Source organism: Muntiacus reevesi, unplaced genomic scaffold (genome assembly GCF_963930625.1).
Source record: "Muntiacus reevesi unplaced genomic scaffold, mMunRee1.1 SCAFFOLD_47, whole genome shotgun sequence".
Classification (NCBI taxonomy): domain Eukaryota; kingdom Metazoa; phylum Chordata; class Mammalia; order Artiodactyla; family Cervidae; genus Muntiacus; species Muntiacus reevesi.
The window spans coordinates 19,213-33,398 of NW_027077923.1; positions in this window are offsets into that span (position 1 = coordinate 19,213).

Here is a 14,186-nt window from a genome sequence, read left to right on the forward strand (position 1 = left end):
TCACCAATGCATTCAAATCACAGACGAGTTATATTCTTCTCGCCGGGAACTATCAGAGACACCTTTATCTGACCCAGAGGAAAACTGGCACACAGATGGCAGCAGTTTTGTAGAAAAGGGAGAGAGGAAAGCAAGATATGCTGTAGTGAGCCTGGAAGAAACTAAGGAAAGTCGGTCTCTTCCCCCAGACACCTCAGCCCAGAAAGCTGAACTTTTTGCCCTGACAAGAGCTTTGGAGTTAAGAGAAGGAAAGAGGATTAATGTGTGTATGGACTCTAAGTATGCTTCCTCATTCTGCATGCACGTGCAGCAATTTGGAAAGAAAGAGGCATGCTCAGTGCCCGAAGCTCTGCTATTAAACACAAAGAGCTCATTCTCAGGCTCCTGGAGGCAGTCAAACTTCCTGCAAAATTAGCTGTCATCCACTGCAAGAGTCACCAAAAGGGGCAAGAACAAGAGGCTCAGGGAAATAGGAAAGCTGATCAAGAGGCAGGACGAGCTGCCGGGGAAGCTACCTCTGCCACTGCTATCTGCCCCCTTTTCCCCAAGGAAACCCTGACTCCAGATTTTACCCCAGGGGGACATTCCCGATATGCTGATCGGGATTGGGAGATTGGGTCACTTGGGTGGTTTCAGCCTGATCAGGCCCAAATAATACTCCCTGATTCTCAGGTTTAAAACATTACTAACTCGTTACATAAGAACGCCCATTTTGGAAAAGATAATCTAGAAAACTTGCTTAAGCCTATTCTCTCCCATCCGCAGTTAGCTAAGGTTGTTATACAAGTCACAAAAAATTGTGACACCTGTCTAAGAAAATAACCCAAAAACCAGACCTCCTCTAATTACACCTGTCCAACATCGGGGATCATACCCAGCAGCGGACTGGCAATGCCGCTCCGCATTTAGAATTTACAGCCATGTCCAAGACCCAAGGGTTTTCTTACTTGCTAGTCTTTATTGACACATTCACAGGATGGATCGAAGCGTTCCCTACTGAGAGTGAGAGAGCTACAGAAGTCTGTAAAGCTCTGCTGAAGGAGATAGTGCCTAGGTTTGGGCTGCCTCGGTCCCTTCAGAGTGACAACGGGCCCTCACTTACAGCCACGATACGCCAGAACCTAGCCGCATGCTTAGGAATAAAATACCAGCTCCGCTCATCCTGGAGGCCTCAAGCTTCAGGAAAGGTAGAGAGAGCCAACCAGACTCTTAAAAGGGCTCTGGCTAAGCTATGTCAGAAACACATAATAAGTGGACACATATGCTGCCCATAGCCCTCATGAGGCTACGGACATCCCCAAACGGCCACTATTGTTAAGTCCTTATGAAATGATGTATGGACGACCATTCTTAACTTCTGATTTGTTTCTTGACGAGGATGCCAATACACTCTTAAAACATATAATTGACCTGGGAAGGTTTCCGCAAGAACTCTAATGGTATGGAGAACAAACCACCGGAAGACTTGAAAAATCCCCAGGTAAAGCCAGGGGATCAAGTATCAGTAAAGACCTGGCAAGAAAAAGGGAGTCCAAACCAGCTGTCCGAGAAATGGACAGGGCCATATCAGGTTGTTCTAGTGACTTCAACTACTGTAAAAGTGAAGGGTCTATCTGCCTGGGTCCACAATTCTAGAATAAAACCCTATGGCCTACAGGAGGGGGAGACAGAAACTGAGACTCCAAAGCCAGAGGACAGCTATTCCTGTGAACCTGTTGAAGATCTCAGGCTCTTGTTCAAGCAGAACCCCATCAATCCTGCCTCAGATAAGTAAAATGCATCATATGATGTTCTTCCTCTTTCTAATCATATCTCCCTGTATGGTTATTGATCTCTCCCTAAACGAGGCATGTTCACTTGCAAACCACACTGCTTTTCAACTCAACTTAAGCAGCCCGGACTGCATCTGCATTAATGAAAAAGGTTGGGGGTATGTCCAACCCATCCCAGGGTATCACTATCAAAGGCCCACCCTTCCAGCCGAGCTATGGGCTGTTACTCAGCGCCCCCATGTGGTCGAAATATGGCCTTTTGGGAAAAGGGGGAAAAAAACTTCATGTCTTGGTACCAGCAACAACTGTCTCTATTTACCCCCTGGATGACATCTGCAATCCCACCTGAGCCCTTATTTTCTCTCATGACTAACATCCCCCAAGTGAACTTCCCTATCTCTCTAAAAAGCCACTCCCTAACAGGGGTGTCAGTGAGAAATCTAGACGACACACAATGTGGGGTGACCGTCACTGTTGAAACTGATGGGAAAAACCGGGACAGGCCCTGCAGCTGGGAGACCAGCCGACGCCACCCCCGGCCAGCACGCGCCTGGCCCGGCCCGGGGCGCTTCCCTGACCTCGAGCGGCCTGGCGAGGCTGCGGGAGCTCTGGCGGGGGTTGGGGATGGGGTGGCTTGAGCGGGGAGGACGTCTCGGTGCCCCTCCACCCCCCGCCCCCCACCATCCCTTTCGCTGCTCAGGGTCACGTGGCTCTATCCTTGTGCTCAACTGAGTGATGACAGTATATTGCACAGCTAGGTCATTTCCAAATAAATTAAGCTTAGTGTTTCACAGGACACCCGGACATGAATGCAGAGACCAGCACGGATGCATGGACACCAGCCTTGGTAACTGGACAACCAATGGGAAATTACTGTCTGACTCAGGAGAGAGAAAGAAACCCGAACAGATGGAAAAAATGAACAGAAACACAAACTTTGCAACTCACACCCCAATTCAATTACCGAAAAAAACAACAACACTATAACCATTTTAGAAAAACAATAGACCTCTCCATGACCTTTGGTCTGGTGAGGAATTCTTACACACTACAAAAAAAGCCACCTTTTCCAAATCGAGAATATGTTAGTTCACACATTGATTTTACATTGAAGTGTGTAACAAATAAACTTAAAATCATTGACTCACTACATACGCATGGAAGTATTTTAAACATAAAATATGTTCTATAGTATTCAGGAAGCACTTGGCACATCTGTAAGTGTATCAGACCCCAAACTGGAACTTAATGGAAGAGTCAGGATAGTCTAAAAATGAATCCCTAACTAAAAGGAATACACAGGATTACGTAGATCAAAAAGGTTAAATAAGAGAAACTAGAAATCAGTCAATAAATGTTTTAGGGATTAGCCTAGAGTGACTAGCCTCTGCGTTACTTTTTAAATTTTTCATGTTTGCATCTTTTCAATTTTCCATGCTGAGAATAATACTTTCATATCAGTTTCGAGATCAGTCTCACACTAAAGACAGTAAGAGTGGAATAAGAAATAAGAAATGCTTGGGGGGGGGGAAGAAATGCTTAACTAAAGGTGGTACTGATGAAATTATTTGCAGGGCAGCCAAGGAGTCACAGATGTAGAGAACAGACTTATGGACACGGGCAGGGGGGAGGAAGGAGAGGGTGAGATGAAAGCCGAGAAACATGGAAACATAGTACCATACGTTAAAAGAGATGCCAATGCAATTTGCTGTATGACTCAGGGGACTCAAACAGGGGTTCTGCAACAAGCTAGAGTGGTGGAATGGGGAGGAGGAGACGGGAGAGAGGTTCAGGAGGGAGGAGACATATGTAAACCTGTGGCTCATTCACGTTGATGTTTGGCAACAAAATTCTGTAAAGCAACTATCCTTCATTTGAAAGAAAAAGTCATGTTTGGACTTACCAAACAAGGTCTTGTGTACTTCTAGCATGGCCTTCTGTTTCGTGCTGCCATCCTTAATTCATTCTTCCATATCATTAAACAGACTAGTCAAGTTTTTGCCAAAAACATCTTGAGCTCCTGCATCATGCTGATCATCTGCCTTCTCTCGATCCAGTATAGAATGGAGACCAAAGAAACCTTTTGTCGTTTCTTCAAGTGATTGAAGCCACTCTATGTGATTTTAAAAAATAAATGTGGATAAGACGGATATGACCAAAGCAATCTAATGACAATATCTGTGCTTCATTAAAGACTTCTGCAGAGAACTAGTAAATTTTTTGTATAGTATCAGAAGAATTTTTTAAATCCACACCAACATTTCTTTCGCCTCCGCTAGCCATCTGGACAAGGAAAACTGATTTTACCAATCAATGTCCCTAGTTCTGCTCCCTCACCGATTTTTATGCAATATGTGTTACTCAGGCAGGAGACCCTGGTTCAATTCCTGGATCAGGAAGATCCGCCGGAGAAGGGATAGGCTACCCACTCCAGGATTAGTGGGCTTCCCTTGTGGCTCAGTTGGTAAAGAATCATTCCTCTGTACCAAGAGTAGCTCAACTCCTCTCAAAGCAAATACAGGATGGTAGTAACTATGCAGGACAAAGCTGATTCTGTATATTTATACTACTCGCTCATGAGCTTGACAGAGGTTCTAGATCTGTTCCCACATTTTTTTTTTTTAAGTGATATCCGTATGTCAGGTGAAAGTGGCTCAGTTCGTGCCTGACTCTTTGCAGCCCCAAGGACTACACAGTCCATGGAATTCTCTAGGCCAGAATACTGGAGTGGGTAGCCTATCCCTTCTCCAGGGGATCTTCCCGACCCAGGACTCAAAGCGGGGTCTCCTGCGTTGCAGGCAGATTCTTTAGCAACTGAGCTAGTAGGGCTTCCCTGGTGGCTCAGTTGCTAAAGAATATCTGCATAACTGTCTATCGGTTTGGAATTAGCAATCTGTCTGTGAGCAGGGCCGGTCATAAGCAGCTTCTGTGAGAAAACAGAAGCATGTCTGCCTGACTTGCTTCACTGGGGAGCTTTCACTGTTCTTGCGCTAGTGCACATGGCAAGTTTCTAAGTGAGAAAGTAATGGCTATTATCACAGCTGGCCACTGATGTACTTAATGGCAGAGGCAATCCCAGCTCTGCCAAGCAGTAGCCATCACGAAATCAGCTATTGTCATTGTAGCCAAGTTCCGTGAATTTGTGGTGTTATTTGCTGTGTTCTTCAAGAAGATGCCTTCGCCCTACCAGTAAGACATATTTCCATAACACACAGCCATGCACTCAATCGATGTGCATCCTCCAGTAAAGCCCAGCCACGATGTCTTAGAGGAGCCTCTCTACCCATTGTCATAAGCCAGTCTAATTTTGTGTGAGACGGTGAAAACTCAGTGTCTTTATTACGCTTGTGCTTCTGACGGGAGGTCTGAGAAGGCATTTCTGAAGGTTTATTCCTACCAGTAGTTGTCATATTTATCGAGTCTTTATTTTATATTTTTTCTTATTTTTTACTTCTACAGGTTTCTTGCTACCAACCCGTCTCCCTCCACCATCGTGCACACACGGTCAGTCATGGAATCCCGTGGACTTCAGCCCACCAGACTCCTCTGCCCATGGATTTTTCCAGGCAAGAATACTGGAGTTGGTTGCCATTTCCTTCTCCATGTATGGAGTCTTTAAAGATTCCATCACTGAGGTGTTGCTTCTCCACTTGTACATGCCCTTCCTCCCTAAGTGCAGTAGAAGTCATCCCCACTTCCCAACATGTCTGTCTTCCGTCCTCTGGCGTATATATTGCTTGAGCTCACCACAGCGTCAGGATATTCTAGAAACCCTTCTGATTGCAGTCTCTTCGGGAGGTTACAAGTGCTTCAAACCTCAGAATTTTACAAAGCACTTTTTAGACCTCAGCTGAAAGGGAAGTCAACACTCAGTGACAGTCACAGGCTTCCATGGCCTGGACTTGATTATGGGCTGTGCTTTCATAATCATCGTGTTTCCGATACCAACTAAGATGTTACTGAGAAATTTTTTTCTTTCTCATCATTGTATCTTTCATGTTTATTTAGATATATTATGGGTTTTCCTATATATATTCCCTTAGGGATGAGGGTCTGAAGTCAGTAGAACTTACTACAACTGATTTCCAGTTAGCTGTGTTAGGACAGGAAAAAGAATGACCAGCTGCTGGTTTCTTAAGATTATGTATGAAAATATGATTCGCTTTACTGTGTGAAGTCATCCGATTCTAACTTTCTGATGTAGGCATTCAGAAAAATCAAAAAAAATCGCCTAACTACTAGGCGGTCTCCCATCCAAGTACTGACCAGGCCCGACCCTGCTCAGTTTCCCAGATCACAGGAGAGAGGGCACGTTCAGGATGGTATGGCCTTAGACCGAGGCGGCTGCCAGGCGCCCCAGGAGCCCCGCGTTGCGCCTCCCTTGCGGTCTGACCTGCCGGTCGGGCCTGGGGCTGCAGTTCTCCAGCGGGCGCGCGCTGCACTTGAGCCTCACGACCCGCGACTGGACTCCGGCCGGCCAGAGCCTGCAGCGCGGCGGCCAGCGGAGGGCGCCCCCGCTCCGCACACCGCGAGCCCAGGCCAGCACCCGTCTGGCACGGCCGGCCGGGGCCTGGAGTGCCTGCGGAACCTGGGGTGGGGGGAGGAGGGATGGGCAGAGCAGCGAGGACATCTCGGTGCACCCTCACCCCCTGTCACCCACCATCCCTTTCGCTGCTCAGGGTCAGGTGGCTCAGGACGAGCAGGGCGTCGGCCCGGGGCCGCGGTCCCCAGAGCCTCCTGCGGGCTTAGGGGCAGCCCAGCCGGGGCCCCAGGCGCCCGTCCTGCCGGCTGCGCAAACCCCCTGGAGCGCCTCAGCCCCGTCTTTTCGCCCTACCGAGGCCCGCCCTGCACCCACGCCGCGGGCCCAGCACAGGACCTTCCTGAGAGAGCGGACGAGCGACAGCCAGGCACACGGACAGGCACTCGCACGCACCCACGCCAGGTGAGACAGAGGCAGAAAGATTCGAGGGTTCAGAGAGAGACTGGAAGACAGCGTGTGGGAAGGGGGGACCTCGGGCAGGATGCCGGGCAGCTGCAGAGACCACCCGGCCCTGAGCAGCCAAAGCGATGGGGGCGGGGGGAGGCCACTGAGCAGCGGCGGGCCTGGAGAGGCCCAGGGTGGGAGGACACCTGAGATTTCCGAGCTCCGCGCCCCGCCCCCCTCCCCCCAACCCCCTGCACACATGCCACGCCGGGGCGCTCTGACACTAGCTTCTCTGGAGTTTTGTCACTTGAATTTCTCTCCCTCTGCTCAACTGAGTGATGACAGTGTATTGAACAGCTAGGTCATTTCCAAATAAATTAAGCTTAGTGTTTCACAGGACACCCGGACATGTATGGAGAGACCAGCACGGATGCATGGACACCAACCTTGGTAACTGGACAACCAATGGGAAATTACTGTCTGACTCAGGAGAGAGAAAGAAACCCGAACAGATGGAATGAAATGAACAGAAACACAGGCTTTGCAACTCACACCCTAATTCAATTACCAGAAAATAAACAACACTATAACCATTTTAGAAAAACAATAGACCTCTCCATGACCTTTGGTCGGGTGAGGAGTTCAAACACACAGCAAAAAAAAGCCAACTTTTCCAAGTCGTGAATATGTTAGTTCACACATTGATTTTTACATGGAAATGTTTAACAAATAAACTTAAAATCATTGACTCACTACATAAGCATGGAAGTATTTTAAATATAAAATATGTTCTATAGTATTCAGGAAGCACTTGGCACATCTCTAAGTGTATCAGACCCAAAACTGGAACGTAGTGGAAGAGTCAGGATAGTCTAAAAATGAATCCCTAACTAAAAGGAACACACAGGATTACTGTAGATAAAAATGGTTAAAGAAGAGAAGCTAGAAATCAGTCATTAAATGTCTTAGGGGTTAGCTTAGAGTGACTAGCCTCTGCGTGACTCTTTAAATTTTTCTTGTTTGCACCTTCCAAATTTTCCATGGTGAGAATATTACTTTCGACTCCAAACCAGAGTGACTTGGGGAAACAAAGGTGGAAGTCGAAAATTTTCTTTGCCTATGTCTGAATATTTACAGTCAGAGGTAGAAAAGGAGGAGTCTGGCATTGTCTAGATGATGTCAATCCCCAGGTGTGGGATGTCTCCAGCCCTGGTTTAGCCATAAATGTTCCACCAGTAAAGATTTCCCTGAGACCAAATGCTCCCTAGCCCTGGAAAAGACAATATCCCTTAAAACCAGAAGCTCTTGATGGTCTTAGACCATTAGTTAACAAATACCGAGATACTGGAACTCGAATCAGCTGTGAGTCCCCCTGCAACACCCCAATCTTGCCCGTTCAAAAACCAGATGGATCTTACCGATTCGTCCAGGATCTAAGAGCTGTTAATGAAGCTGTGGTTCCCATCCACCCCATAGTCCCAAACCCATATACCCTCCTATCCCAAGTCCCAGGAAATGCCAAGTACTTCTCAGTCTTGGACCTTCAAGGTGCTTTCTTTTGCATTCCTCTCCATCCTGAATCCCAAAAACTCTTTGCTTTTGAGTGGCGGGACTTGGAAACAAGAGAGACCATACAACTCTCGACTGGACTCGACTACCCCAAGGGTTTAGGGACAGCCCTCATATCTTCGGGACTTCCTCGGGGAGAGAACTAAGGGAATTAACTTTAACAAACAGTAGTCTAATACAGTATGTGGATGACTTGCTCATAGCTAGGCCAGATTTTACCAGCTCTCAAATGGACACTATTTAAAACGCTAACTTTCCTGTAGGAAAAGGGTTATCGAGTATCCCCCAAGTAGGCTCAGATTAGCTTAACCCAAGTAAAATACCTTGGATTTATAATTACGGAGAGAAAAAGAATGCCTGACCCCGAGGGGAGATCCCTCATCTTAAATACCCCGTACCCCCAAACAAAACAACAGCTTAGGGGATTTTTAGGAAGGACCGGGTTTTGCAGGATCTGGGTTCCTAATTATGGCACTTTGGCCAGACCCCTATATGAAAATTTAAGGGGGAAAGAGGAAGAGCCACTCGACTGGCATGAGACCTGCAAGGTGGCATTTAATGTCCTAAAAGAGTCCATCACTACAGCCCCAGCTTTAGGCCTCCCCAACCTGGAGAAGCCTTTTAGACTCTATGTTTCTGGAAGGACAAGAAATGCTCTTGGGGTGTTAGAGCAGATGATGGGGCCCGTATTACAACCTGTGGCTGATCTCTCAAAAAAACTAGATGAGGTGGCCAGAGGGTGGCCCACTTGCCTCCGGGCAGTAGCAGCCACCGCTCTTATGGTTAAGGAGGCATCTAAGCTGACCCTGGGTCAGCCCACCACAGTGTATACGCCTCACCAGGTGCAAGCAGTCTTGGAAACGAAAGGGGACAGGTGGATGACAGGGGGAAGGATCACCCAATACCAAGCCCTCCTCCTTGACACTCCAGAAATAAAGTTGAGGGTCTGCCAGACTTTAAATCCAGCAACCTTACTGCCAGATCCCCCTACCTCCCCTCTGGATCACCAATGCATACAAATCACAGACGAGTTATACTCTTCTCGCCGGGACCTATCAGAGACACCTTTATCTGACCCAGAGGAAAACTGGCACACAGATGGCAGCAGTTTTGTAGAAAAGGGAGAGAGGAAAGCAGGATATGCTGTAGCGAGCCTGGAAGAAACTAAGGAAAGTGGGTGTCTTCCCCCAGACACCTCAGCCCAGAAAGCTGAACTCTTTGCCCTGACAAGAGCTTTGGAGTTAGGAGAAGGAAAGAGGATTAATGTGTGTATGGACTCTAAGTATGCTTTCCTCATTCTGCATGCCCGTGCAGCAATTTGGAAAGAAAGATGGATGCTCAGTGCCCGAAGCTCTGCTATTATACACAAAGAGCTCATTCTCAGGCTCCTGGAGGCAGTCAAACTTCCTGCAAAATTAGCTGTCATCCACTGCAAGAGTCACCAAAAGGGGCAAGATAAAGAGGCTCAGGGAAATAGGAAAGCTGATCAAGAGGCAGGACGAGCTGACGGGGAAGCTACCTCTGCCACTGCTATCTGCCCCCTTTTCCCCAAGGTAACCCTGACTCCAAATTTCACCCCAGGGGGACATTCCCGATATGCTGAGCGGGGTTGGGAGATTGGGTCACATGGGTGGTTTCAGCCTGATCAGGCCCAAATAATACTCCGTGATTCTCAGGTTTAAAACATTACTAACTCCTTACATAAGAGCGCCCATTTTGGAAAAGATAATCTAGAAATCTTGCTTAAGCCTATTCTCTCCCATCCCCAGTTAGCTAAGGTTGTTAAACAAGTCACACAAAATTGTGACATCTGTCTAAAAAATAACCCCAAAACAAGATCTCCTCTAATTACACCTGTCCCACATCGGGGATCATACCCAGGAGCGGACTGGCAAGTAGAATTTACAGCCATGCCCAAGACCCAAGGGTTTTCTTACTTGCTAGTCTTTATTGACACATTCACAGGATGGGTCGAAGCGTTCCGTACTGAGACTGAGAGAGCTACAGAAGTCTGTAAAGTTCTGCTGAAGGAGATAGTGCCTAGGTTTGGGCTGCCTCGGTCACTTCAGAGTGACAACGGGCCCTCATTTACAGCCACGATACTCCAGAACCTAGCCGCATGCTTAGGCATAAAATAACAGCTCCGCTTATCCAGGAGGCCTCAAGCTTCAGGAAAGGTTGAGAGAACCAACCAGACTCTTAAAAGGGCTCTGGCTAAGCTATGTCAGAAACACATAATAAGGGGACACATATGCTGCCCATAGCCCTCATGAGGCTACGGACATCCCCCAAACGGCCACTATTGTTAAGTCCTTATGAAATGATGTATGGACAACCATTCTTAACTTCTGATTTGTTTCTTGACGAGGATGCCAATAGACTCTTAAAACATATAATTGACCTGGGAAGGTTTCAGCAAGAACTCCAACGGTATGGAGAACAAACCACAGGAAGACTTGAAAAATCCCCAGGTAAAGCCAGGGGATCAAGTATCAGTAAAGACCTGGCAAGAAAAAGGAAGTCCAAACCAGCTGTCTGAGAAATGGACAGGGCCATATCAGGTTGTTCTAGTGACTTCAACTGCTGTAAAAGTGAAGGGTCTATCTGCCTGGGTCCACAATTCTAGAATAAAACCCCATGTCCTACAGGAGGGGGAGACAGAAACTGAGACTCCAAAGCCGGTGGACAGCTATTCCTGTGAACCTGTTGAAGATCTCAGGCTCTTGTTCAAGCAGAACCCCATCAATCCTGCCTCAGATAAGTAAAATGCATCATATGATGTTCTTCCTCTTTCTAATCATATCTCCCTGTATGGCTATTGATCTCTCCCTAAACGAGGCATGTTCACTTGCAAACCACACTGCTTCTCAACTCAACCTAAGCAGCCCGGGCTGCATCTGCATTAATGACAAAGGTTGGGGGTATGTCCAACCCATCCTAGGGTATCAATATCAAAGGCCCACCCTTCCAGCCGAGCTATGGGCTGTTACTCACCGCCCCCATGTGGTCGTAATATGGCCTTTTGGGGAAACGGGGAAAAAAAACTTCATGTCTTGGTACCAGCAACAACTGTCTCTATTTACCCCCTGGATGACATCTGCAATCCCACCTGAGCCCTTATTTTCTCTCATGACTAACATCCCCCAAGTGACCTTCCCTATCTCTCTAAAAAGCCACTCCCTAACAGGGGTGTCAGTGAGAAATCTAGACGACTCACAATGTGGGGTGACCGTCACTGTTGAAACTGATGGGAAAAACCGGGACAGGCCCTGCAGCTGGGAGACCAGCCGACGCCACCCCTGACCAGCACAAGCCTGGCCCGGCCCGGGGCGCTTCCCGGACCCCGAGCGGCCTGGCGAGGCTGCGGGAGCTCTGGCGGGGGTTGGGGATGGGGGTGGTTTGAGCGGGGAGGACGTCTCGTTGGCCCCCCACCCCCCGCCCCCCACCATACCGTTCGTTGCTCAGGGTCACGTGGCTCTGGACGAGCGGGGCGTCGGCCCGGGGCCACGGTCCCCGGAGCCTCCTGCGGGCTTAGGGGCAGCCCAGCCGGGGCCCCAGGCACCCATCCTGCCGGCTGTGCAAACCCCCTGGAGTGCCTCAGCCCCTCCCTGTCCCCAAACCGAGGCCCGCACTGCCCCCACGCCACGGGCCCAGCACAGGATCTTCCTGAGAGAGCGAACGAGCGACAGCCAGGCACACGGACAGGCACTCGCACGCACGCACGCCAGGTGAGACAGAGGCAGAAAGAGTCGAGGGTTCAGAGAGAGACTGGAAGACAGCGTGTGGGCAGGGGGGGCCTCGGGCAGGATGCCGGGCAGCTGCAGAGACCACCCGGCCCTGAGCAGCCAAAGCGATGGGGGCGGGGGGAGGCCACTGAGCAGCGGCGGGCCTGGAGAGGCCCAGGGTGGGAGGACACCTGAGATCTCCGCGCTCCGCTCCCCGCCCCCCTCCCCCCAACCCCCTGCACGCATGCCACGCCGGGGCGCTCTGACACTAGCTTCTCTGGAGTTTTGTCACTTGAATTTCTCTCCCTCTGCTCAACTGAGTGATGACAGTGTATTGAACAGCTAGGTCATTTCCAAATAAATTAAGATTAGTGTTTCACAGGACACCCAGGCATGTATGGAGAGACCAGCACGGATGCATGGACACCAACCTTGGTAACTGGACAAACAATGGGAAATTACTGTCTGACTCAGGAGAGAGAAAGAAACCCGAACAGATGGAAAAAATGAACAGAAACACAAACTTTGCAACTCGCACCCAATTCAATTACCGAAGAAAACAACAACACTATAACCATTTTAGAAAACAATAGACCTCTCCATGACCTTTGGTCCAGTGAGGAGTTCTTACACACAACAAAAAAAGCCACCTTTTCCAAATCGAGAATATGTTAGTTCACACATTGACTTTTACATTGAAATGTGTAACAAATAAACTTAAAATCATTGACTCACTACATAAGCATGGAAGTATTTTAAACATAAAAATATGTTCTATAGTATTCAGGAAGCACTTGGCACATCTGTAAGTGTATCAGACCCCAAACTGGAACTTAATGGAAGAGTCAGGATAGTCTAAAAATGAATCCCTAACTAAAAGGAATACACAGGATTACGTAGATCAAAAAGGTTAAAGAAGAGAAACTAGAAATCAGTCAATAAATGTTTTAGGCGTTAGCCTAGACTGACTAGCCTCTGCGTTACTTTTTAAATTTTTCATGTTTGCATCTTCCAAATTTTCCATGCTGAGAATAATACTTTCATATCAGTTTCGAGATCAGTCTCACACTAAAGACAGTAAGAGCGGAATAAGAAATAAGAAATGCTTGGGGGGGGGGAAGAAATGCTTGAACTAAAGGTGGTACTGATGAAATTATTTGCAGGGCAGCCAAGGAGTCACAGATGTAGAGAACAGACTTATGGACACTGGCAGGTGTGAGGAAGAAGAGGGTGAGATGAATGCAGAGGAACATGGAAACATAGTACCATACGTTAAAAGAGATGCCAATGCAATTTGCTGTATGACTCAGGGGACTCAAACAGGGGCTCTGCAACAAGCTAGAGGGGTGGAACGGAGAGGAGGAGATGGGAGAGAGGTTCAGGAGGGAGGAGACATATGTACACCTGTGGCTCATTCACGTTGATGCTTGACAACAAAATTCTGTAAAGCAACTATCCTTCAATTGAAAGAAAAAGTCATGTATGGACTTACCAAACAAGGTCTTGTGTACTTCTAGCATGGCCTTCTGTTTCGTGCTGCCATCCTTAATTCATTCTTCCATATCATTAAACAGACTAGTCAAGTTTTTGCCAAAAACATCTTGAGCTCCTGCATCATGCTGATCAACTGCCTTTTCTCGATCCAGTATAGAATGGAGACCAAAGAAACCTTTTGTCGTTTCTTCAAGTGATTGAAGCCACTCTATGTGATTTTAAAAAATAAATGTGGATAAGACGGATATGACCAAAGCAATCTAATGACAATATCTGTGCTTCATTAAAGACTTCTGCAGAGAACTAGTAAATTTTTTGTATAGTATCAGAAGAATTTTTTAAATCCACACCAACATTTCTTTCGCGTCCGCTAGCCATCTAGACAAGGAAAACTGATTTTACCAATCAATGTCCCTAGTTCTGCCCCCTCACCATTTTTTACCCAATATGTGTTACTCAGGCAGGAGACCCTGGTTCAATTCCTGGGTCAGGAAGATCTGCTGGAGAAGGGATAGGCTACCCACTCCAGTATTAGTGGGCTTCCCTTGTGGCTCAGTTGGTAAAGAATCATTCCTCTGTACCAAGAGTAGCTCAAGTCGTCTCAAAGCAAATACAGGATGGTAGTAACTATGCAGGACAAAGCTGATTCTGTATATTTATAGTACTCACTCATGAGCTTGACACATGTCCTAGATCTGTTAC